The sequence below is a fragment of the Pseudophryne corroboree genome, unplaced genomic scaffold (genome assembly GCF_028390025.1).
Source record: "Pseudophryne corroboree isolate aPseCor3 unplaced genomic scaffold, aPseCor3.hap2 scaffold_777, whole genome shotgun sequence".
NCBI classification, from domain to species: domain Eukaryota; kingdom Metazoa; phylum Chordata; class Amphibia; order Anura; family Myobatrachidae; genus Pseudophryne; species Pseudophryne corroboree.
Window position 1 is genome coordinate 258,053 of NW_026970356.1, and position 24,908 is coordinate 282,960.

Sequence of the window (24,908 nt, forward strand, 5' to 3'; positions counted from 1 at the left end):
TCTGTGGCGCAATCAGTTAGTGTGCATGGCTATTAACCAAAAGGTTGGTGGTTCAATCCCACCCAGGGACGTATTTGACCTTGTTATCAGATTTTGGTGATCTTTAAGTAGACAAGTCAAAATTTCAAACCCCCTGTTCTGGTGTAGGGTACGTGGCCTTCTCTGATGGAGTTAGATTTGATTCAGTGATTTTAGAAAAACAGCTAGGAAGCACAATTTAGCAGTGGGTTGCAGAGAAAAAGAAATATGCTGGCAAAAAAAATCCAATTGAGTGATTAAACAGCTCTTAATTTTCTGGCTTTATTTTTATGCTAACAAATTTGTTCTCTGAAAAGTGTCCACAAAGCCAAGTCTCTGATTAACACCTTTGTAAGGATGGTTTTTAACCTATTACTAAATTAAACTTGCTTCATTGGAAAGGCAGCAAGATGCATCCTCATTTCAATGTCTACTGAAATAATACAGGTTGACACCAGGAAACATTAACGCCACTGCATCCTTGCTGCTTTCTCATGTGGAAGTCTGTTTAATGTGAAAACAAGGTGATATCTAATTAGCACACAGGTAAGGAATTAAGAAAATCTTTATTTAAGGGTGAAAATGTTTCTCACAAAATCGTTGCCCCAATGCATCATTGAAATTCAAGCTGGAAAGATGATTTTAATATATCACTTGTACATTTTGTATTGCTCTTCTGGTGACAATGTAGTTTGTTTTTGTCAATTACCATTTTAATAATAGGGTAAAAAAAATTAAGTGGATTTTTGAAAGAAAACAATACTGTCAATATACTATTAAAACAAATTAAAATGGTAAAAGTTATTGTACTGTAAGTAAAAATAAAAGAGCCAACATATCAATCCCAGTTTTGGATTACTTTAATTAACAAAAAAAAAATGCATATAGCAGAGGATAGTTTCAATCTGCCTACCTCTGGGTTATGTGCCCAGCATGCTTCCATTGCTGTACTCTGCTGCACATGTAAGTGCAATAGATCCTGAAGCACTCACTCATCCTGGGAAAGTACCAATGTGTTTCTTCGTTGGTTGATGGAAGAAACATCTTACAAAAACTCTCCAGATTATTGACTTTTTAAAGTTTTTCTAGGAAACGTTTTAGATGAATGCTTATTAGCCTTTGTCAGTATGTACTTTTGCAAAGTGTCTCTGTGGCGCAATCAGTTAATGTGTATAGCTACTAACCAAAAGGTTGGTGGGTCAATCCCACCCAGGGACGTAATTGACCTTGTTATCAGATTTTGGTGATCTTTAAGTAGACAAGTCAAAATTTCAAACCCCCTCTTATGGTGTAGGGTACCTGGCCTTCTCTGATGTAATCAGAGTTAGATTTGATTCAGTGATTTTATAACAACAGCTAGGAAGCACAATTTAGCAGTGGGTTGCAGAGAAAAAGAAATATGCTGGCAAAAAAATCCAATTGAGTGATTAAACAGCTCTTCATTTTCTGGCTTTATTTTTATGCTAACAAATTTGTTCTCTGAAAAGTGTCCACAAAGCCAAGTCTCTGATTAACACCTTTGTAAGGATGGTTTTTCACCTATTACTAAATTAAACTTGCTTCATTGGAAAGGCAGCAAGATGCATCCTCATTTCAATGTCTACTGAAATAATACAGGTTGACACCAGGAAACATTAACGCCACTGCATCCTTGCTGCTTTCTCATGTGGAAGTCTGTTTAATGTGAAAACAAGGTGATATCTAATTAGCACACAGGTAAGGAATTAAGAAAATCTTTATTTAATGGTGAAAATGTTTCTCACAAAATCGTTGCCCCAATGCATCATTGAAATTCAAGCTGGAAAGATGATTTTAATTTATCACTTGTACATTTTGTATTGCTCTTCTGGTGACAATGTAGTTTGTTTTTGTCAATTACCATTTTAATAATAGGGTAAAGAAAATTAAGTGGATTTTTAAAAGAAAACAATACTTTCAATATACTATTAAAACAAATTAAAATAGTAAAAGTTATTGTACTTTAATGAAAAATAAAAGAGCTAAAATATCAATCCCAGTTTTGGATTACTTTAATTAAAAAAAAATACATATAGCAGAGGATAGTTTTAATCTGCCTACCTCTGGGTTATGGGCCCAGCATGCTTCCATTGCAGTACTCTGCTGCACATGTAAGTGCAAGCGATCCTGAAGCACTCACTCATCATGGGAAAGTACCAATGTGTTTCTTCGTTGGTTGATCTAAGAAACATCTTACAAAAACTCTCCAGATTATTGACTTTTTAAAGTTTTTCTAGGAAACGTTCTAGATGAATGCTTATTAGCCTTTGTCAGTATCCACTTTTGCAAAGTGTCTCTGTGGTGCAATCAGTTAGTGTGTTTGGCTACTAACCAAAAGGTTGGTGGTTCAATCCCACCCAGGGATGTAAGTGACCTTGTGGTCAGGTTTTGGTGATCTTTAAGTGGACAAGTCAAAATTTCAAACCCCCTCTTATGATGTAGGGTACCTGGCCTTCTCTGATGTAATCAGAGTTAGATTTGATTCAGTGATTTTATAAAAAACAGCTAGGAAGCACAATTTAGCAGTGGGTTGCAGAGAAAAAGAAATATGCTGGCAAAAAAAATCCAATTGAGTGATTAAACAGCTCTTCATTTTCTGGCTTTATTTTTATGCTAACAAATTTGTTCTCTGAAAAGTGTCCACAAAGCCAAGTCTCTGATTAACACCTTTGTAAGGATGGTTTTTAACCTATTACTAAATTAAACTTGCTTCATTGGAAAGGCAGCAAGATGCATCCTCATTTCAATGTCTACTGAAATAATACAGGTTGACACCAGGAAACATTAACGCCACTGCATCCTTGCTGCTTTCTCATGTGGAAGTCTGTTTAATGTGAAAACAAGGTGATATCTAATTAGCACACAGGTAAGGAATTAAGAAAATCTTTATTTAAGGGTGAAAATGTTTCTCACAAAATCGTTGCCCCAATGCATCATTGAAATTCAAGCTGGAAAGATGATTTTAATATATCACTTGTACATTTTGTATTGCTCTTCTGGTGACAATGTAGTTTGTTTTTGTAAATTACCATTTTAATAATAGGGTAAAGAAAATTAAGTGGATTTTTGAAAGAAAACTATACTGTCAATATACTATTAAAACAAATTAAAATGGTAAAAGTTATTGTACTTTAAGTAAAAATAAAAGAGCAAAAATATCAATCCCAGTTTTGATTACTTAAATTAACAAAAAAAAAATGCATATAGCAAAGGATAGTTTCAATCTGCCTACCTCTGGGTTATGGGCCCAGCATGCTTCCATTGCAGTACTCTGCTGCACATGTAAGTGCAAGAGATCCTGAAGCACTCACTCATCATGGGAAAGTACCAATGTGTTTCTTCGTTGGTTGATCTAAGAAACATCTTACAAAAACTCTCCAGATTATTGACTTTTTAAAGTTTTTCTAGGAAACGTTCTAGATGTATGCTTATTAGCCTTTGTCAGTATGTACTTTTTACAAAGTGTCTCTGAGGCGCAATCGGTTAGTGTGTCTGGCTACTAACCAAAAGGTTGGTGGTTCAATCCCACCCAGGGACGTAATTGACCTTGTTATCAGATTTTGGTGATCTTTAAGTAGACAAGTCAAAATTTCAAACCCCCTGTTATGGTGTAGGGTACCTGGCCTTCTCTGATGTAATCAGAGTTAGATTTGATTCAGTGATTTTATAAAAACAGATAGGAAGCACAATTAAGCAGTGGGTTGCAGAGAAAAAGAAATATGCTGGCAAAAAAAATCCAATTGAGTGATTAAACAGCTCTTCATTTTCTGGCTTTATATTTATGCTAACAAATTTGTTCTCTGAAAAGTGTCCACAAAGCCAAGTCTCTGATTAACACCTTTGTAAGGATGGTTTTTAACCTATTACTAAATTAAACTTGCTTCATTGGAAAGGCAGCAAGATGCATCCTCATTTCAATGTCTACTGAAATAATACAGGTTGACACCAGGAAACATTAACGCCACTGCATCCTTGCTGCTTTCTCATGTGGAAGTCTGTTTAATGTGAAAACAAGGTGATATCTAATTAGCACACAGGTAAGGAATTAAGAAAATCTTTATTTAAGGGTGAAAATGTTTCTCACAAAATCGTTGCCCCAATGCATCATTGAAATTCAAGCTGGAAAGATGATTTTAATATATCACTTGTACATTTTGTATTGCTCTTCTGGTGACAATGTAGTTTGTTTTTGTAAATTACCATTTTAATAATAGGGTAAAGAAAATTAAGTGGATTTTTGAAAGAAAACAATACTGTCAATATACTATTAAAACAAATTAAAATGGTAAAAGTTATTGTACTGTAAGTAAAAATAAAAGAGCCAACATATCAATCCCAGTTTTGGATTACTTTAATTAAAAAAAAAAAATGCATATAGCAGAGGATAGTTTCAATCTGCCTACCTCTGGGTTATGTGCCCAGCATGCTTCCATTGCTGTACTCTGCTGCACATGTAAGTGCAATAGATCCTGAAGCACTCACTCATCCTGGGAAAGTACCAATGTGTTTCTTCGTTGGTTGATGGAAGAAACATCTTACAAAAACTCTCCAGATTATTGACTTTTTAAAGTTTTTCTAGGAAACGTTTTAGATGAATGCTTATTAGCCTTTGTCAGTATGTACTTTTGCAAAGTGTCTCTGTGGCGCAATCAGTTAGTGTGTATGGCTATTAACCAAAAGGTTGGTGGTTCAATCCCACCCAGGGATGTAATTGACCTTGTTATCAGATTTTGGTGATCTTTAAGTAGACAAGTCAAAATTTCAAACCCCCTCTTATGGTGTAGGGTACCTGGCCTTCTCTGATGTAATCAGAGTTAGATTTGATTCAGTGATTTTATAAAAACAGCTAGGAAGCACAATTTAGCAGTGGGTTGCAGAGAAAAAGAAATATGCTGGCAAAAAAATCCAATTGAGTGATTAAACAGCTCTTCATTTTCTGGCTTTATTTTTATGCTAACAAATTTGTTCTCTGAAAAGTGTCCACAAAGCCAAGTCTCTGATTAACACCTTTGTAAGGATGGTTTTTCACCTATTACTAAATTAAACTTGCTTCATTGGAAAGGCAGCAAGATGCATCCTCATTTCAATGTCTACTGAAATAATACAGGTTGACACCAGGAAACATTAACGCCACTGCATCCTTGCTGCTTTCTCATGTGGAAGTCTGTTTAATGTGAAAACAAGGTGATATCTAATTAGTACACAGGTAAGGAATTAAGAAAATCTTTATTTAAGGGTGAAAATGTTTCTCACAAAATCGTTGCCCCAATGCATCATTGAAATTCAAGCTGGAAAGATGATTTTAATATATCACTTGTACATTTTGTATTGCTCTTCTGGTGACAATGTAGTTTGTTTTTGTCAATTACCATTTTAATAATAGGGTAAAGAAAATTAAGTGGATTTTTAAAAGAAAACAATACTTTCAATATACTATTAAAACAAATTAAAATAGTAAAAGTTATTGTACTTTAATGAAAAATAAAAGAGCAAAAATATCAATCCCAGTTTTGATTACTTAAATTAACAAAAAAAATGCATATAGCAAAGGATAGTTTCAATCTGCCTACCTCTGGGTTATGGGCCCAGCATGCTTCCATTGCAGTACTCTGCTGCACATGTAAGTGCAAGAGATCCTGAAGCACTCACTCATCATGGGAAAGTACCAATGTGTTTCTTCGTTGGTGGATGGAAGAAACATCTTACAAAAACTCTCCAGATTATTGACTTTTTAAAGTTTTTCTAGGAAACGTTTTAGATGAATGCTTATTAGCCTTTGTCAGTATGTACTTTTGAAAAGTGTCTCTGTGGTGCAATCAGTTAGTGTGTATGGCTATAAACCAAAAGGTTGGTGGTTCAATCCCACCCAGGGACGTAATTGACCTTGTTATCAGATTTTGGTGATCTTTAAGTAGACAAGTCAAAATTTCAAACCCCCTCTTATGGTGTAGGGTACCTGGCCTTCTCTGATGTAATCAGAGTTAGATTTGATTCAGTGATTTTATAAAAACAGCTAGGAAGCACAATTTAGCAGTGGGTTGCAGAGAAAAAGAAATATGCTGGCAAAAAAATCCAATTGAGTGATTAAACAGCTCTTAATTTTCTGGCTTTATTTTTATGCTAACAAATTTGTTCTTTGAAAAGTGTCCACAAAGCCAAGTCTCTGATTAACACCTTTGTAGGGATGGTTTTTCACCTATTACTAAATTAAATTTGCTTCATTGGAAAGGCAGCAAGATGCATCCTCATTTCAATGTCTACTGAAATAATACGGGTTGACACAAGGAAACATTAACGCCACTGCATCCTTGCTGCTTTCTCATGTGGAAGTCTGTTTAATGTGAAAACAAGGTGATATCTAATTAGCACACAGGTAAGGAATTAAGAAAATCTTTATTTAAGGGTGAAGATGTTTCTCACAAAATCGTTGCCCCAATGCATCATTGAAATTCAAGCTGGAAAGATGATTTTAATATATCACTTGTACATTTTGTATTGCTCTTCTGGTGACAATGTAGTTTGTTTTTGTCAATTACCCTTTTAATAATAGGGTAAAGAAAATTAAGTGGATTTTTTAAAGAAAACTATACTGTCAATATACTATTAAAACAAATTAAAATGGTAAAAGTTATTGTACTTTAAGTAAAAATAAAAGAGCAAAAATATCAATCCCAGTTTTGATTTCTTAAATTAACAAAAAAAAATGCATATAGCAAAGGATAGTTTCAATCTGCCTACCTCTGGGTTATGGGCCCAGCATGCTTCCATTGCAGTACTCTGCTGCACATGTAAGTGCAAGAGATCCTGAAGCACTCAGTCATCATGGGAAAGTACCAATGTGTTTCTTCGTTGGTTGATGGAAGAAACATCTTACAAAAACTCTCCAGATTATTGACTTTTTAAAGTTTTTCTAGGAAACGTTTTAGATGAATGCTTATTAGCCTTTGTCAGTATGGACTTTTGCAAAGTGTCTCTGTGGCGCAATCAGTTAGTGTGCACGGCTATTAACCAAAAGGTTGGTGGTTCAATCCCACCCAGGGATGTATTTGACCTTGTTATCAGATTTTGGTGATCTTTAAGTAGACAAGTCAAAATTTCAAACCCCCTCTTATGGTGTAGGGTACCTGGCCTTCTCTGATGTAATCAGAGTTAGATTTGATTCAGTGATTTTATAAAAACAGCTAGGAAGCACAATTTAGCAGTGGGTTGCAGAGAAAAAGAAATATGCTGGCAAAAAAATCCAATTGAGTGATTAAACAGCTCTTCATTTTCTGGCTTTATTTTTATGCTAACAAATTTGTTCTCTGAAAAGTGTCCACAAAGCCAAGTCTCTGATTAACACCTTTGTAAGGATGGTTTTTCACCTATTACTAAATTAAACTTGCTTCATTGGAAAGGCAGCAAGATGCATCCTCATTTCAATGTCTACTGAAATAATACAGGTTGACACCAGGAAACATTAACGCCACTGCATCCTTGCTGCTTTCTCATGTGGAAGTCTGTTTAATGTGAAAACAAGGTGATATCTAATTTGCACACAGGTAAGGAATTAAGAAAATCTTTATTTAAGGGTGAAAATGTTTCTCACAAAATCGTTGCCCCAATGCATCATTGAAATTCAAGCTGGAAAGATGATTTTAATATATCACTTGTACATTTTGTATTGCTCTTCTGATGACAATGTAGTTTGTTTTTGTCAATTACCATTTTAATAATAGGGTAAAGAAAATTAAGTGGATTTTTAAAAGAAAACAATACTTTCAATATACTATTAAAACAAATTAAAATGGTAAAAGTTATTGTACTTTAATGAAAAATAAAAGAGCAAAAATATCAATCCCAGTTTTGGATTACTTTAATTAACAAAAAAAAATGCATATAGCAGAGGATAGTTTTAATCTGCCTACCTCTGGGTTATGGGCCCAGCATGCTTCCATTGCAGTACTCTGCTGCACATGTAAGTGCAAGAGATCCTGAAGCACTCACTCATCATGGGAAAGTACCAATGTGTTTCTTCGTTGGTGGATGGAAGAAACATCTTACAAAAACTCTCCAGATTATTGACTTTTTAAAGTTTTTCTAGGAAACATTTTAGATGAATGCTTATTAGCCTTTGTCAGTAGGTACTTTTGCAAAGTGTCTCTGTGGCGCAATCAGTTAGTGTGTACGGCTATAAACCAAAAGGTTGGTGGTTCAATCCCACCCAGGGACGTAATTGACCTTGTTATCAGATTTTGGTGATCTTTAAGTAGACAAGTCAAAATTTCAAACCCCCTCTTATGGTGTAGGGTACCTGGCCTTCTCTGATGTAATCAGAGTTAGATTTGATTCAGTGATTTTATAAAAACAGCTAGGAAGCACAATTTAGCAGTGGGTTGCAGAGAAAAAGAAATATGCTGGCAAAAAAAATCCAATTGAGTGATTAAACAGCTCTTAATTTTCTGGCTTTATTTTTATGCTAACAAATTTGTTCTTTGAAAAGTGTCCACAAAGCAAGTCTCTGATTAACACCTTTGTAGGGATGGTTTTTAACCTATTACTAAATTAAATTTGCTTCATTGGAAAGGCAGCAAGATGCATCCTCATTTCAATGTCTACTGAAATAATACGGGTTGACACAAGGAAACATTAACGCCACTGCATCCTTGCTGCTTTCTCATGTGGAAGTCTGTTTAATGTGAAAACAAGGTGATATCTAATTAGCACACAGGTAAGGAATTAAGAAAATCTTTATTTAAGGGTGAAGATGTTTCTCACAAAATCGTTGCCCCAATGCATCATTGAAAGTCAAGCTGGAAAGATGATTTTAATATATCACTTGTACATTTTGTATTGCTCTTCTGGTGACAATGTAGTTTGTTTTTGTCAATTACCCTTTTAATAATAGGGTAAAGAAAATTAAGTGGATTTTTTAAAGAAAACTATACTGTCAATATACTATTAAAACAAATTAAAATGGTAAAAGTTATTGTACTTTAAGTAAAAATAAAAGAGCAAAAATATCAATCCCAGTTTTGATTACTTAAATTAACAAAAAAATATGCATATAGCAAAGGATAGTTTCATTCTGCCTACCTCTGGGTTATGGGCCCAGCATGCTTCCATTGCAGTACTCTGCTGCACATGTAAGTGCAAGAGATCCTGAAGCACTCAGTCATCATGGGAAAGTACCAATGTGTTTCTTCGTTGGTTGATGGAAGAAACATCTTACAAAAACTCTCCAGATTATTGACTTTTTAAAGTTTTTCTAGGAAACGTTTTAGATGAATGCTTATTAGCCTTTGTCAGTATGTACTTTTGCAAAGTGTCTCTGTGGCGCAATCAGTTAGAGTATATGGCTATTAACCAAAAGGTTGGTGGTTCAATCCCACCCAGGGACGTAATTGACCTTGTTATCAGATTTTGGTGATCTTTAAGTAGACAAGTCAAAATTTCAAACCCCCTCTTATGGTGTAGGGTACCTGGCCTTCTCTGATGTAATCAGAGTTAGATTTGATTCAGTGATTTTATAAAAACAGCTAGGAAGCACAATTTAGCAGTGGGTTGCAGAGAAAAAGAAATATGCTGGCAAAAAAATCCAATTGAGTGATTAAACAGCTCTTCATTTTCTGGCTTTATTTTTATGCTAACAAATTTGTTCTCTGAAAAGTGTCCACAAAGCCAAGTCTCTGATTAACACCTTTGTAAGGATGGTTTTTCACCTATTACTAAATTAAACTTGCTTCATTGGAAAGGCAGCAAGATGCATCCTCATTTCAATGTCTACTGAAATAATACAGGTTGACACCAGGAAACATTAACGCCACTGCATCCTTGCTGCTTTCTCATGTGGAAGTCTGTTTAATGTGAAAACAAGGTGATATCTAATTAGCACACAGGTAAGGAATTAAGAAAATCTTTATTTAAGGGTGAAAATGTTTCTCACAAAATCGTTGCCCCAATGCATCATTGAAATTCAAGCTGGAAAGATGATTTTAATATATCACTTGTACATTTTGTATTGCTCTTCTGATGACAATGTAGTTTGTTTTTGTCAATTACCATTTTAATAATAGGGTAAAGAAAATTAAGTGGATTTTTAAAAGAAAACAATACTTTCAATATACTATTAAAACAAATTAAAATGGTAAAAGTTATTGTACTTTAATGAAAAATAAAAGAGCAAAAATATCAATCCCAGTTTTGGATTACTTTAATTAACAAAAAAAATGCATATAGCAGAGGATAGTTTTAATCTGCCTACCTCTGGGTTATGGGCCCAGCATGCTTCCATTGCAGTACTCTGCTGCACATGTAAGTGCAAGAGATCCTGAAGCACTCACTCATCATGGGAAAGTACCAATGTGTTTCTTCGTTGGTGGATGGAAGAAACATCTTACAAAAACTCTCCAGATTATTGACTTTTTAAAGTTTTTCTAGGAAACGTTTTAGATGAATGCTTATTAGCCTTTGTCAGTATGTACTTTTGCAAAGTGTCTCTGTGGCGCAATCAGTTAGTGTGTACGGCTATAAACCAAAAGGTTGGTGGTTCAATCCCACCCAGGGACGTAATTGACCTTGTTATCAGATTTTGGTGATCTTTAAGTAGACAAGTCAAAATTTCAAACCCCCTCTTATGGTGTAGGGTACCTGGCCTTCTCTGATGTAATCAGAGTTAGATTTGATTCAGTGATTTTATAAAAACAGCTAGGAAGCACAATTTAGCAGTGGGTTGCAGAGAAAAAGAAATATGCTGGCAAAAAAAATCCAATTGAGTGATTAAACAGCTCTTAATTTTCTGGATTTATTTTTATGCTAACAAATTTGTTCTTTGAAAAGTGTCCACAAAGCCAAGTCTCTGATTAACACCTTTGTAGGGATGGTTTTTAACCTATTACTAAATTAAATTTGCTTCATTGGAAAGGCAGCAAGATGCATCCTCATTTCAATGTCTACTGAAATAATACGGGTTGACACAAGGAAACATTAACGCCACTGCATCCTTGCTGCTTTCTCATGTGGAAGTCTGTTTAATGTGAAAACAAGGTGATATCTAATTAGCACACAGGTAAGGAATTAAGAAAATCTTTATTTAAGGGTGAAGATGTTTCTCACAAAATCGTTGCCCCAATGCATCATTGAAAGTCAAGCTGGAAAGATGATTTTAATATATCACTTGTACATTTTGTATTGCTCTTCTGGTGACAATGTAGTTTGTTTTTGTCAATTACCCTTTTAATAATAGGGTAAAGAAAATTAAGTGGATTTTTTAAAGAAAACTATACTGTCAATATACTATTAAAACAAATTAAAATGGTAAAAGTTATTGTACTTTAAGTAAAAATAAAAGAGCAAAAATATCAATCCCAGTTTTGATTACTTAAATTAACAAAAAAATATGCATATAGCAAAGGATAGTTTCATTCTGCCTACCTCTGGGTTATGGGCCCAGCATGCTTCCATTGCAGTACTCTGCTGCACATGTAAGTGCAAGAGATCCTGAAGCACTCAGTCATCATGGGAAAGTACCAATGTGTTTCTTCGTTGGTTGATGGAAGAAACATCTTACAAAAACTCTCCAGATTATTGACTTTTTAAAGTTTTTCTAGGAAACGTTTTAGATGAATGCTTATTAGCCTTTGTCAGTATGTACTTTTGCAAAGTGTCTCTGTGGCGCAATCAGTTAGAGTATATGGCTATTAACCAAAAGGTTGGTGGTTCAATCCCACCCAGGGACGTAATTGACCTTGTTATCAGATTTTGGTGATCTTTAAGTAGACAAGTCAAAATTTCAAACCCCCTCTTATGGTGTAGGGTACCTGGCCTTCTCTGATGTAATCAGAGTTAGATTTGATTCAGTGATTTTATAAAAACAGCTAGGAAGCACAATTTAGCAGTGGGTTGCAGAGAAAAAGAAATATGCTGGCAAAAAAATCCAATTGAGTGATTAAACAGCTCTTCATTTTCTGGCTTTATTTTTATGCTAACAAATTTGTTCTCTGAAAAGTGTCCACAAAGCCAAGTCTCTGATTAACACCTTTGTAAGGATGGTTTTTCACCTATTACTAAATTAAACTTGCTTCATTGGAAAGGCAGCAAGATGCATCCTCATTTCAATGTCTACTGAAATAATACAGGTTGACACCAGGAAACATTAACGCCACTGCATCCTTGCTGCTTTCTCATGTGGAAGTCTGTTTAATGTGAAAACAAGGTGATATCTAATTAGCACACAGGTAAGGAATTAAGAAAATCTTTATTTAAGGGTGAAAATGTTTCTCACAAAATCGTTGCCCCAATGCATCATTGAAATTCAAGCTGGAAAGATGATTTTAATATATCACTTGTACATTTTGTATTGCTCTTCTGATGACAATGTAGTTTGTTTTTGTCAATTACCATTTTAATAATAGGGTAAAGAAAATTAAGTGGATTTTTAAAAGAAAACAATACTTTCAATATACTATTAAAACAAATTAAAATGGTAAAAGTTATTGTACTTTAATGAAAAATAAAAGAGCAAAAATATCAATCCCAGTTTTGGATTACTTTAATTAACAAAAAAAATGCATATAGCAGAGGATAGTTTTAATCTGCCTACCTCTGGGTTATGGGCCCAGCATGCTTCCATTGCAGTACTCTGCTGCACATGTAAGTGCAAGAGATCCTGAAGCACTCACTCATCATGGGAAAGTACCAATGTGTTTCTTCGTTGGTGGATGGAAGAAACATCTTACAAAAACTCTCCAGATTATTGACTTTTTAAAGTTTTTCTAGGAAACGTTTTAGATGAATGCTTATTAGCCTTTGTCAGTATGTACTTTTGCAAAGTGTCTCTGTGGCGCAATCAGTTAGTGTGTACGGCTATAAACCAAAAGGTTGGTGGTTCAATCCCACCCAGGGACGTAATTGACCTTGTTATCAGATTTTGGTGATCTTTAAGTAGACAAGTCAAAATTTCAAACCCCCTCTTATGGTGTAGGGTACCTGGCCTTCTCTGATGTAATCAGAGTTAGATTTGATTCAGTGATTTTATAAAAACAGCTAGGAAGCACAATTTAGCAGTGGGTTGCAGAGAAAAAGAAATATGCTGGCAAAAAAAATCCAATTGAGTGATTAAACAGCTCTTAATTTTCTGGCTTTATTTTTATGCTAACAAATTTGTTCTTTGAAAAGTGTCCACAAAGCCAAGTCTCTGATTAACACCTTTGTAGGGATGGTTTTTAACCTATTACTAAATTAAATTTGCTTCATTGGAAAGGCAGCAAGATGCATCCTCATTTCAATGTCTACTGAAATAATACGGGTTGACACAAGGAAACATTAACGCCACTGCATCCTTGCTGCTTTCTCATGTGGAAGTCTGTTTAATGTGAAAACAAGGTGATATCTAATTAGCACACAGGTAAGGAATTAAGAAAATCTTTATTTAAGGGTGAAGATGTTTCTCACAAAATCGTTGCCCCAATGCATCATTGAAAGTCAAGCTGGAAAGATGATTTTAATATATCACTTGTACATTTTGTATTGCTCTTCTGGTGACAATGTAGTTTGTTTTTGTCAATTACCCTTTTAATAATAGGGTAAAGAAAATTAAGAGGATTTTTTAAAGAAAACTATACTGTCAATATACTATTAAAACAAATTAAAATGGTAAAAGTTATTGTACTTTAAGTAAAAATAAAAGAGCAAAAATATCAATCCCAGTTTTGATTACTTAAATTAACAAAAAAATATGCATATAGCAAAGGATAGTTTCATTCTGCCTACCTCTGGGTTATGGGCCCAGCATGCTTCCATTGCAGTACTCTGCTGCACATGTAAGTGCAAGAGATCCTGAAGCACTCAATCATCATGGGAAAGTACCAATGTGTTTCTTCGTTGGTTGATGGAAGAAACATCTTACAAAAACTCTCCAGATTATTGACTTTTTAAAGTTTTTCTAGGAAACGTTTTAGATGAATGCTTATTAGCCTTTGTCAGTATGTACTTTTGCAAAGTGTCTCTGTGGCGCAATCAGTTAGTGTATATGGCTATTAACCAAAAGGTTGGTGGTTCAATCCCACCCAGGGACGTAATTGACCTTGTTATCAGATTTTGGTGATCTTTAAGTAGACAAGTCAAAATTTCAAACCCCCTCTTATGGTGTAGGGTACCTGGCCTTCTCTGATGTAATCAGAGTTAGATTTGATTCAGTGATTTTATAAAAACAGCTAGGAAGCACAATTTAGCAGTGGGTTGCAGAGAAAAAGAAATATGCTGGCAAAAAAATCCAATTGAGTGATTAAACAGCTCTTCATTTTCTGGCTTTATTTTTATGCTAACAAATTTGTTCTCTGAAAAGTGTCCACAAAGCCAAGTCTCTGATTAACACCTTTGTAAGGATGGTTTTTCACCTATTACTAAATTAAACTTGCTTCATTGGAAAGGCAGCAAGATGCATCCTCATTTCAATGTCTACTGAAATAATACAGGTTGACACCAGGAAACATTAACGCCACTGCATCCTTGCTGCTTTCTCATGTGGAAGTCTGTTTAATGTGAAAACAAGGTGATATCTAATTAGCACACAGGTAAGGAATTAAGAAAATCTTTATTTAAGGGTGAAAATGTTTCTCACAAAATCGTTGCCCCAATGCATCATTGAAATTCAAGCTGGAAAGATGATTTTAATATATCACTTGTACATTTTGTATTGCTCTTCTGATGACAATGTAGTTTGTTTTTGTCAATTACCATTTTAATAATAGGGTAAAGAAAATTAAGTGGATTTTTAAAAGAAAACAATACTTTCAATATACTATTAAAACAAATTAAAATGGTAAAAGTTATTGTACTTTAATGAAAAATAAAAGAGCAAAAATATCAATCCCAGTTTTGGATTACTTTAATTAACAAAAAAAATGCATATAGCAGAGGATAGTTTTAATCTGCCTACCTCTGGGTTATGGGCCCAGCATGCTTCCATTGCAGTACTCTGCTGCACATGTAAGTGCAAGAGATCCTGAAGCACTCACTCATCATGGGAAAGTACCAATGTGTTTCTTCGTTGGTGGATGGAAGAAACATCTTACAAAAACTCTCCAGATTATTGACTTTTTAAAGTTTTTCTAGGAAACGTTTTAGATGAATGCTTATTAGCCTTTGTCAGTATGTACTTTTGCAAAGTGTCTCTGTGGTGCAATCAGTTAGTGTGTACGGCTATAAACCAAAAGGTTGGTGGTTCAATCCCACCCAGGGACGTAATTGACCTTGTTATCAGATTTTGGTGATCTTTAAGTAGACAAGTCAAAATTTCAAACCCCCTCTTATGGTGTAGGGTACCTGGCCTTCTCTGATGTAATCAGAGTTAGATTTGATTCAGTGATTTTATAAAAACAGCTAGGAAGCACAATTTAGCAGTGGGTTGCAGAGAAAAAGAAATATGCTGGCAAAAAAAATCCAATTGAGTGATTAAACAGCTCTTAATTTTCTGGATTTATTTTTATGCTAACAAATTTGTTCTTTTAAAAGTGTCCACAAAGCCAAGTCTCTGATTAACACCTTTGTAGGGATGGTTTTTAACCTATTACTAAATTAAATTTGCTTCATTGGAAAGGCAGCAAGATGCATCCTCATTTCAATGTCTACTGAAATAATACGGGTTGACACAAGGAAACATTAACGCCACTGCATCCTTGCTGCTTTCTCATGTGGAAGTCTGTTTAATGTGAAAACAAGGTGATATCTAATTAGCACACAGGTAAGGAATTAAGAAAATCTTTATTTAAGGGTGAAAATGTTTCTCACAAAATCGTTGCCCCAATGCATCATTGAAATTCAAGCTGGAAAGATGATTTTAATATATCACTTGTACATTTTGTATTGCTCTTCTGGTGACAATGTAGTTTGTTTTTGTCAATTACCATTTTAATAATAGGGTAAAGAAAATTAAGTGGATTTTTAAAAGAAAACAATACTTTCAATATACTATTAAAACAAATTAAAATGGTAAAAGTTATTGTACTTTAATGAAAAATAAAAGAGCAAAAATATCAATCCCAGTTTTGGATTACTTTAATTAACAAAAAAAATGCATATAGCAGAGGATAGTTTTAATCTGCCTACCTCTGGGTTATGGGCCCAGCATGCTTCCATTGCAGTACTCTGCTGCACATGTAAGTGCAAGAGATCCTGAAGCACTCAGTCATCATGGGAAAGTACCAATGTGTTTCTTCGTTGGTTGATGGAAGAAACATCTTACAAAAACTCTCCAGATTATTGACTTTTTAAAGTTTTTCTAGGAAACGTTTTAGATGAATGCTTATTAGCCTTTGTCAGTATGTACTTTTGCTAAGTGTCTCTGTGGCGCAATCAGTTAGTGTATATGGCTATTAACCAAAAGGTTGGTGGTTCAATCCCACCCAGGGACGTAATTGACCTTGTTATCAGATTTTGGTGATCTTTAAGTAGACAAGTCAAAATTTCAAACCCCCTCTTATGGTGTAGGGTACCTGGCCTTCTCTGATGTAATCAGAGTTAGATTTGATTCAGTGATTTTATAAAAACAGCTAGGAAGCACAATTTAGCAGTGGGTTGCAGAGAAAAAGAAATATGCTGGCAAAAAAATCCAATTGAGTGATTAAACAGCTCTTCATTTTCTGGCTTTATTTTTATGCTAACAAATTTGTTCTCTGAAAAGTGTCCACAAAGCCAAGTCTCTGATTAACACCTTTGTAAGGATGGTTTTTCACCTATTACTAAATTAAACTTGCTTCATTGGAAAGGCAGCAAGATGCATCCTCATTTCAATGTCTACTGAAATAATACAGGTTGACACCAGGAAACATTAACGCCACTGCATCCTTGCTGCTTTCTCATGTGGAAGTCTGTTTAATGTGAAAACAAGGTGATATCTAATTAGCACACAGGTAAGGAATTAAGAAAATCTTTATTTAAGGGTGAAAATGTTTCTCACAAAATCGTTGCCCCAATGCATCATTGAAAGTCAAGCTGGAAAGATGATTTTAATATATCACTTGTACATTTTGTATTGCTCTTCTGGTGACAATGTAGTTTGTTTTTGTCAATTACCATTTTAATAATAGGGTAAAGAAAATTAAGTGGATTTTTAAAAGAAAACAATACTTTCAATATACTATTAAAACAAATTAAAATGGTAAAAGTTATTGTACTTTAATGAAAAATAAAAGAGCAAAAATATCAATCCCAGTTTTGGATTACTTTAATTAACAAAAAAAATGCATATAGCAGAGGATAGTTTTAATCTGCCTACCTCTGGGTTATGAGCCCAGCATGCTTCCATTGCAGTACTCTGCTGCACATGTAAGTGCAAGAGATCCTGAAGCACTCAGTCATCATGGGAAAGTACCAATGTGTTTCTTCGTTGGTTGATGGAAGAAACATCTTACAAAAACTCTCCAGATTATTGACTTTTTAAAGTTTTTCTAGGAAACGTTTTAGATGAATGCTTATTAGCCTTTGTCAGTATGTACTTTTGCTAAGTGTCTCTGTGGCGCAATCAGTTAGTGTATATGGCTATTAACCAAAAGGTTGGTGGTTCAATCCCACCCAGGGACGTAATTGACCTTGTTATCAGATTTTTGTGATCTTTAAGTAGACAAGTCAAAATTTCAAACCCCCTCTTATGGTGTAGGGTACCTGGCCTTCTCTGATGTAATCAGAGTTAGATTTGATTCAGTGATTTTATAAAAACAGCTAGGAAGCACAATTTAGCAGTGGGTTGCAGAGAAAAAGAAATATGCTGGCAAAAAAATCCAATTGAGTGATTAAACAGCTCTTCATTTTCTGGCTTTATTTTTATGCTAACAAATTTGTTCTTTGAAAAGTGTCCACAAAGCCAAGTCTCTGATTAACACCTTTGTAGGGATGGTTTTTAACCTATTACTAAATTAAATTTGCTTCATTGGAAAGGCAGCAAGATGCATCCTCATTTCAATGTCTACTGAAATAATACGGGTTGACACAAGGAAACATTAACGCCACTGCATCCTTGCTGCTTTCTCATGTGGAAGTCTGTTTAATGTGAAAACAAGGTGATATCTAATTAGCACACAGGTAAGGAATTAAGAAAATCTTTATTTAAGGGTGAAGATGTTTCTCACAAAATCGTTGCCCCAATGCATCATTGAAAGTCAAGCTGGAAAGATGATTTTAATATATCACTTGTACATTTTGTATTGCTCTTCTGGTGACAATGTAGTTTGTTTTTGTCAATTACCCTTTTAATAATAGGGTAAAGAAAATTAAGTGGATTTTTGAAAGAAAACTATACTGTCAATATACTATTAAAACAAATTAAAATGGTAAAAGTTATTGTACTTTAAGTAAAAATAAAAGAGCAAAAATATCAATCCCAGTTTTGATTACTTAAATTAACAAAAAAAAATGCATATAGCAAAGGATAGTTTCAATCTGCCTACCTCTGGGTTATGGGCTCAGCATGCTTCCATTGCAGTACTCTGCTGCACATGTAAGTGCAAGAGATCCTGAAGCACTCAGTCATCATGGGAAAGTACCAATGTGTTTCTTCGTTGGTTGATGGAAGAAACATCTTACAACAACTCTCCAGATTATTGACTTTTTAAAGTTTTTCTAGGAAACGTTCTAGATGTATGCCTTTGTCAGTAGGTACTTTTTGCAAAGTGTCTCTGTGGCGCAATCGGTTAGTGTGTCCAGCTACTAACCAAAAGGTTGGTGGTTCAATCCCACCCAGGGACGTAATTGACCTTGTTATCAGATTTTGGTGATCTTTAAGTAGACAAGTCAAAATTTCAAACCCCTTGTTATGGTGTAGGGTACCTGGCCTTCTCTGATGTAATCAGAGTTAGATTTGATTCATTGATTTTATAAAAACAGCTAGGAAGCACAATTTAGCAGTGGGTTGCAGAGAAAAATAAATATGCTGGCAAAAAAAATCCAATTGAGTGATTAAACAGCTCTTTATTTTCTGGCTTTATTTTTATGCTAACAAATTTGTTCTCTGAAAAGTGTCCACAAAGCCAAGTCTCTGATTAACACCTTTGTAGGGATGGTTTTTCACCTATTACTAAATTAAACTTGCTTCATTGGAAAGGCAGCAAGATGCATCCTCATTTCAATGTCTACTGAAATAACACAGGTTGACACCAGGAAACATTAACGCCACTGCATCCTTGCTGCTTTCTCATGTGGAAGTCTGTTTAATGTGAAAACAAGGTGATATCTAATTAGCACACAGGTAAGGAATTAAGAAAATCTTTATTTAAGGGTGAAGATGTTTCTCACAAAATCGTTGCCCCAATGCATCATTGAAATTCAAGCTGGAAAGATGATTTTAATATATCACTTGTACATTTTGTATTGCTCTTCTGGTGACAATGTAGTTTGTTTTTGTCAATTACCCTTTTAATAATAGGGTAAAGAAAATTAAGTGGATTTTTTAAAGAAAACTATACTGTCAATATACTATTAAAACAAATTAAAATGGCAAAAGTTATTGTACTTTAAGTAAAAATAAAAGAGCAAAAATATCAATCCCAGTTTTGATTACTTAAATTAACAAAAAAAAATGCATATAGCAAAGGATAGTTTCAATCTGCCTACCTCTGGGTTATGCTTCCATTGCAGTACTCTGCTGCACATGTAAGTGCAAGAGATCCTGAAGCACTCACTCATCATGGGAAAGTACCAATGTGTTTCTTCGTTGGTTGATGGAAGAAACATCTTACAAAAACTCTCCAGATTATTGACTTTTTAAAGTTTTTCTAGGAAACGTTCTAGATGTATGCTTATTAGCCTTTGTCAGTATGCATTTTTACAAAGTGTCTCTGTGGCGCAATCGGTTAGTGTGTCTGGCTACTAACCAAAATGTTGGTGGTTCAATCCCACCCAGGGACGTAATTGACCTTGTTATCAGATTTTGGTGATCTTTAAGTAGACAAGTCAAAATTTCAAACCCCCTGTTATGGTGTAGGGTACCTGGCCTTCTCTGATGTAATCAGAGTTAGATTTGATTCAGTGATTTTATAAAAACAGCTAGGAAGCACAATTTAGCAGTGGGTTGCAGAGAAAAAGAAATATGCTGGCAAAAAAAATCCAATTGAGTGATTAAACAGCTCTTAATTTTCTGGATTTATTTTTATGCTAACAAATTTGTTCTTTTAAAAGTGTCCACAAAGCCAAGTCTCTGATTAACACCTTTGTAGGGATGGTTTTTAACCTATTACTAAATTAAATTTGCTTCATTGGAAAGGCAGCAAGATGCATCCTCATTTCAATGTCTACTGAAATAATACGGGTTGACACAAGGAAACATTAACGCCACTGCATCCTTGCTGCTTTCTCATGTGGAAGTCTGTTTAATGTGAAAACAAGGTGATATCTAATTAGCACACAGGTAAGGAATTAAGAAAATCTTTATTTAAGGGTGAAAATGTTTCTCACAAAATCGTTGCCCCAATGCATCATTGAAATTCAAGCTGGAAAGATGATTTTAATATATCACTTGTACATTTTGTATTGCTCTTCTGGTGACAATGTAGTTTGTTTTTGTCAATTACCATTTTAATAATAGGGTAAAGAAAATTAAGTGGATTTTTAAAAGAAAACAATACTTTCAATATACTATTAAAACAAATTAAAATGGTAAAAGTTATTGTACTTTAATGAAAAATAAAAGAGCAAAAATATCAATCCCAGTTTTGGATTACTTTAATTAACAAAAAAAATGCATATAGCAGAGGATAGTTTTAATCTGCCTACCTCTGGGTTATGGGCCCAGCATGCTTCCATTGCAGTACTCTGCTGCACATGTAAGTGCAAGAGATCCTGAAGCACTCAGTCATCATGGGAAAGTACCAATGTGTTTCTTCGTTGGTTGATGGAAGAAACATCTTACAAAAACTCTCCAGATTATTGACTTTTTAAAGTTTTTCTAGGAAACGTTTTAGATGAATGCTTATTAGCCTTTGTCAGTATGTACTTTTGCTAAGTGTCTCTGTGGCGCAATCAGTTAGTGTATATGGCTATTAACCAAAAGGTTGGTGGTTCAATCCCACCCAGGGACGTAATTGACCTTGTTATCAGATTTTGGTGATCTTTAAGTAGACAAGTCAAAATTTCAAACCCCCTCTTATGGTGTAGGGTACCTGGCCTTCTCTGATGTAATCAGAGTTAGATTTGATTCAGTGATTTTATAAAAACAGCTAGGAAGCACAATTTAGCAGTGGGTTGCAGAGAAAAAGAAATATGCTGGCAAAAAAATCCAATTGAGTGATTAAACAGCTCTTCATTTTCTGGCTTTATTTTTATGCTAACAAATTTGTTCTCTGAAAAGTGTCCACAAAGCCAAGTCTCTGATTAACACCTTTGTAAGGATGGTTTTTCACCTATTACTAAATTAAACTTGCTTCATTGGAAAGGCAGCAAGATGCATCCTCATTTCAATGTCTACTGAAATAATACAGGTTGACACCAGGAAACATTAACGCCACTGCATCCTTGCTGCTTTCTCATGTGGAAGTCTGTTTAATGTGAAAACAAGGTGATATCTAATTAGCACACAGGTAAGGAATTAAGAAAATCTTTATTTAAGGGTGAAAATGTTTCTCACAAAATCGTTGCCCCAATGCATCATTGAAAGTCAAGCTGGAAAGATGATTTTAATATATCACTTGTACATTTTGTATTGCTCTTCTGGTGACAATGTAGTTTGTTTTTGTCAATTACCATTTTAATAATAGGGTAAAGAAAATTAAGTGGATTTTTAAAAGAAAACAATACTTTCAATATACTATTAAAACAAATTAAAATGGTAAAAGTTATTGTACTTTAATGAAAAATAAAAGAGCAAAAATATCAATCCCAGTTTTGGATTACTTTAATTAACAAAAAAAATGCATATAGCAGAGGATAGTTTTAATCTGCCTACCTCTGGGTTATGAGCCCAGCATGCTTCCATTGCAGTACTCTGCTGCACATGTAAGTGCAAGAGATCCTGAAGCACTCAGTCATCATGGGAAAGTACCAATGTGTTTCTTCGTTGGTTGATGGAAGAAACATCTTACAAAAACTCTCCAGATTATTGACTTTTTAAAGTTTTTCTAGGAAACGTTTTAGATGAATGCTTATTAGCCTTTGTCAGTATGTACTTTTGCTAAGTGTCTCTGTGGCGCAATCAGTTAGTGTATATGGCTATTAACCAAAAGGTTGGTGGTTCAATCCCACCCAGGGACGTAATTGACCTTGTTATCAGATTTTTGTGATCTTTAAGTAGACAAGTCAAAATTTCAAACCCCCTCTTATGGTGTAGGGTACCTGGCCTTCTCTGATGTAATCAGAGTTAGATTTGATTCAGTGATTTTATAAAAACAGCTAGGAAGCACAATTTAGCAGTGGGTTGCAGAGAAAAAGAAATATGCTGGCAAAAAAATCCAATTGAGTGATTAAACAGCTCTTCATTTTCTGGCTTTATTTTTATGCTAACAAATTTGTTCTTTGAAAAGTGTCCACAAAGCCAAGTCTCTGATTAACACCTTTGTAGGGATGGTTTTTAACCTATTACTAAATTAAATTTGCTTCATTGGAAAGGCAGCAAGATGCATCCTCATTTCAATGTCTACTGAAATAATACGGGTTGACACAAGGAAACATTAACGCCACTGCATCCTTGCTGCTTTCTCATGTGGAAGTCTGTTTAATGTGAAAACAAGGTGATATCTAATTAGCACACAGGTAAGGAATTAAGAAAATCTTTATTTAAGGGTGAAGATGTTTCTCACAAAATCGTTGCCCCAATGCATCATTGAAAGTCAAGCTGGAAAGATGATTTTAATATATCACTTGTACATTTTGTATTGCTCTTCTGGTGACAATGTAGTTTGTTTTTGTCAATTACCCTTTTAATAATAGGGTAAAGAAAATTAAGTGGATTTTTGAAAGAAAACTATACTGTCAATATACTATTAAAACAAATTAAAATGGTAAAAGTTATTGTACTTTAAGTAAAAATAAAAGAGCAAAAATATCAATCCCAGTTTTGATTACTTAAATTAACAAAAAAAAATGCATATAGCAAAGGATAGTTTCAATCTGCCTACCTCTGGGTTATGGGCTCAGCATGCTTCCATTGCAGTACTCTGCTGCACATGTAAGTGCAAGAGATCCTGAAGCACTCAGTCATCATGGGAAAGTACCAATGTGTTTCTTCGTTGGTTGATGGAAGAAACATCTTACAACAACTCTCCAGATTATTGACTTTTTAAAGTTTTTCTAGGAAACGTTCTAGATGTATGCCTTTGTCAGTAGGTACTTTTTGCAAAGTGTCTCTGTGGCGCAATCGGTTAGTGTGTCCAGCTACTAACCAAAAGGTTGGTGGTTCAATCCCACCCAGGGACGTAATTGACCTTGTTATCAGATTTTGGTGATCTTTAAGTAGACAAGTCAAAATTTCAAACCCCTTGTTATGGTGTAGGGTACCTGGCCTTCTCTGATGTAATCAGAGTTAGATTTGATTCATTGATTTTATAAAAACAGCTAGGAAGCACAATTTAGCAGTGGGTTGCAGAGAAAAATAAATATGCTGGCAAAAAAAATCCAATTGAGTGATTAAACAGCTCTTTATTTTCTGGCTTTATTTTTATGCTAACAAATTTGTTCTCTGAAAAGTGTCCACAAAGCCAAGTCTCTGATTAACACCTTTGTAGGGATGGTTTTTCACCTATTACTAAATTAAACTTGCTTCATTGGAAAGGCAGCAAGATGCATCCTCATTTCAATGTCTACTGAAATAACACAGGTTGACACCAGGAAACATTAACGCCACTGCATCCTTGCTGCTTTCTCATGTGGAAGTCTGTTTAATGTGAAAACAAGGTGATATCTAATTAGCACACAGGTAAGGAATTAAGAAAATCTTTATTTAAGGGTGAAGATGTTTCTCACAAAATCGTTGCCCCAATGCATCATTGAAATTCAAGCTGGAAAGATGATTTTAATATATCACTTGTACATTTTGTATTGCTCTTCTGGTGACAATGTAGTTTGTTTTTGTCAATTACCCTTTTAATAATAGGGTAAAGAAAATTAAGTGGATTTTTTAAAGAAAACTATACTGTCAATATACTATTAAAACAAATTAAAATGGCAAAAGTTATTGTACTTTAAGTAAAAATAAAAGAGCAAAAATATCAATCCCAGTTTTGATTACTTAAATTAACAAAAAAAAATGCATATAGCAAAGGATAGTTTCAATCTGCCTACCTCTGGGTTATGCTTCCATTGCAGTACTCTGCTGCACATGTAAGTGCAAGAGATCCTGAAGCACTCACTCATCATGGGAAAGTACCAATGTGTTTCTTCGTTGGTTGATGGAAGAAACATCTTACAAAAACTCTCCAGATTATTGACTTTTTAAAGTTTTTCTAGGAAACGTTCTAGATGTATGCTTATTAGCCTTTGTCAGTATGCATTTTTACAAAGTGTCTCTGTGGCGCAATCGGTTAGTGTGTCTGGCTACTAACCAAAATGTTGGTGGTTCAATCCCACCCAGGGACGTAATTGACCTTGTTATCAGATTTTGGTGATCTTTAAGTAGACAAGTCAAAATTTCAAACCCCCTGTTATGGTGTAGGGTACCTGGCCTTCTCTGATGTAATCAGAGTTAGATTTGATTCAGTGATTTTATAAAAACAGATAGGAAGCACAATTTAGCAGTGGGTTGCAGAGAAAAAGAAATATGCTGGCAAAAAAAATCCAATTGAGTGATTAAACAGCTCTTCATTTTCTGGCTTTATTTTTATGCTAACAAATTTCTTCTCTGAAAAGTGTCCACAAAGCCAAGTCTCTGATTAACACCTTTGTAGGGATGGTTTTTCACCTATTACTAAATTAAA

The 24,908-nt window shown here is 34.5% G+C and overlaps 2 non-coding genes across 2 annotated transcripts; both read left to right on the top strand.

The window, feature by feature from the left end:
- Positions 1 to 19,840: 19,840 nt before the first annotated feature.
- Positions 19,841 to 19,914, top strand: TRNAS-ACU (transfer RNA serine (anticodon ACU)). The gene has a single exon. It is a non-coding gene; the product is annotated as a tRNA-Ser (tRNA).
- A 4,582-nt stretch (positions 19,915 to 24,496) lies between these two features.
- TRNAS-ACU (transfer RNA serine (anticodon ACU)) lies at positions 24,497 to 24,570 on the top strand. Its single transcript has one exon. It is a non-coding gene; the product is annotated as a tRNA-Ser (tRNA).
- The last annotated feature ends 338 nt before the right edge of the window (positions 24,571 to 24,908 follow it).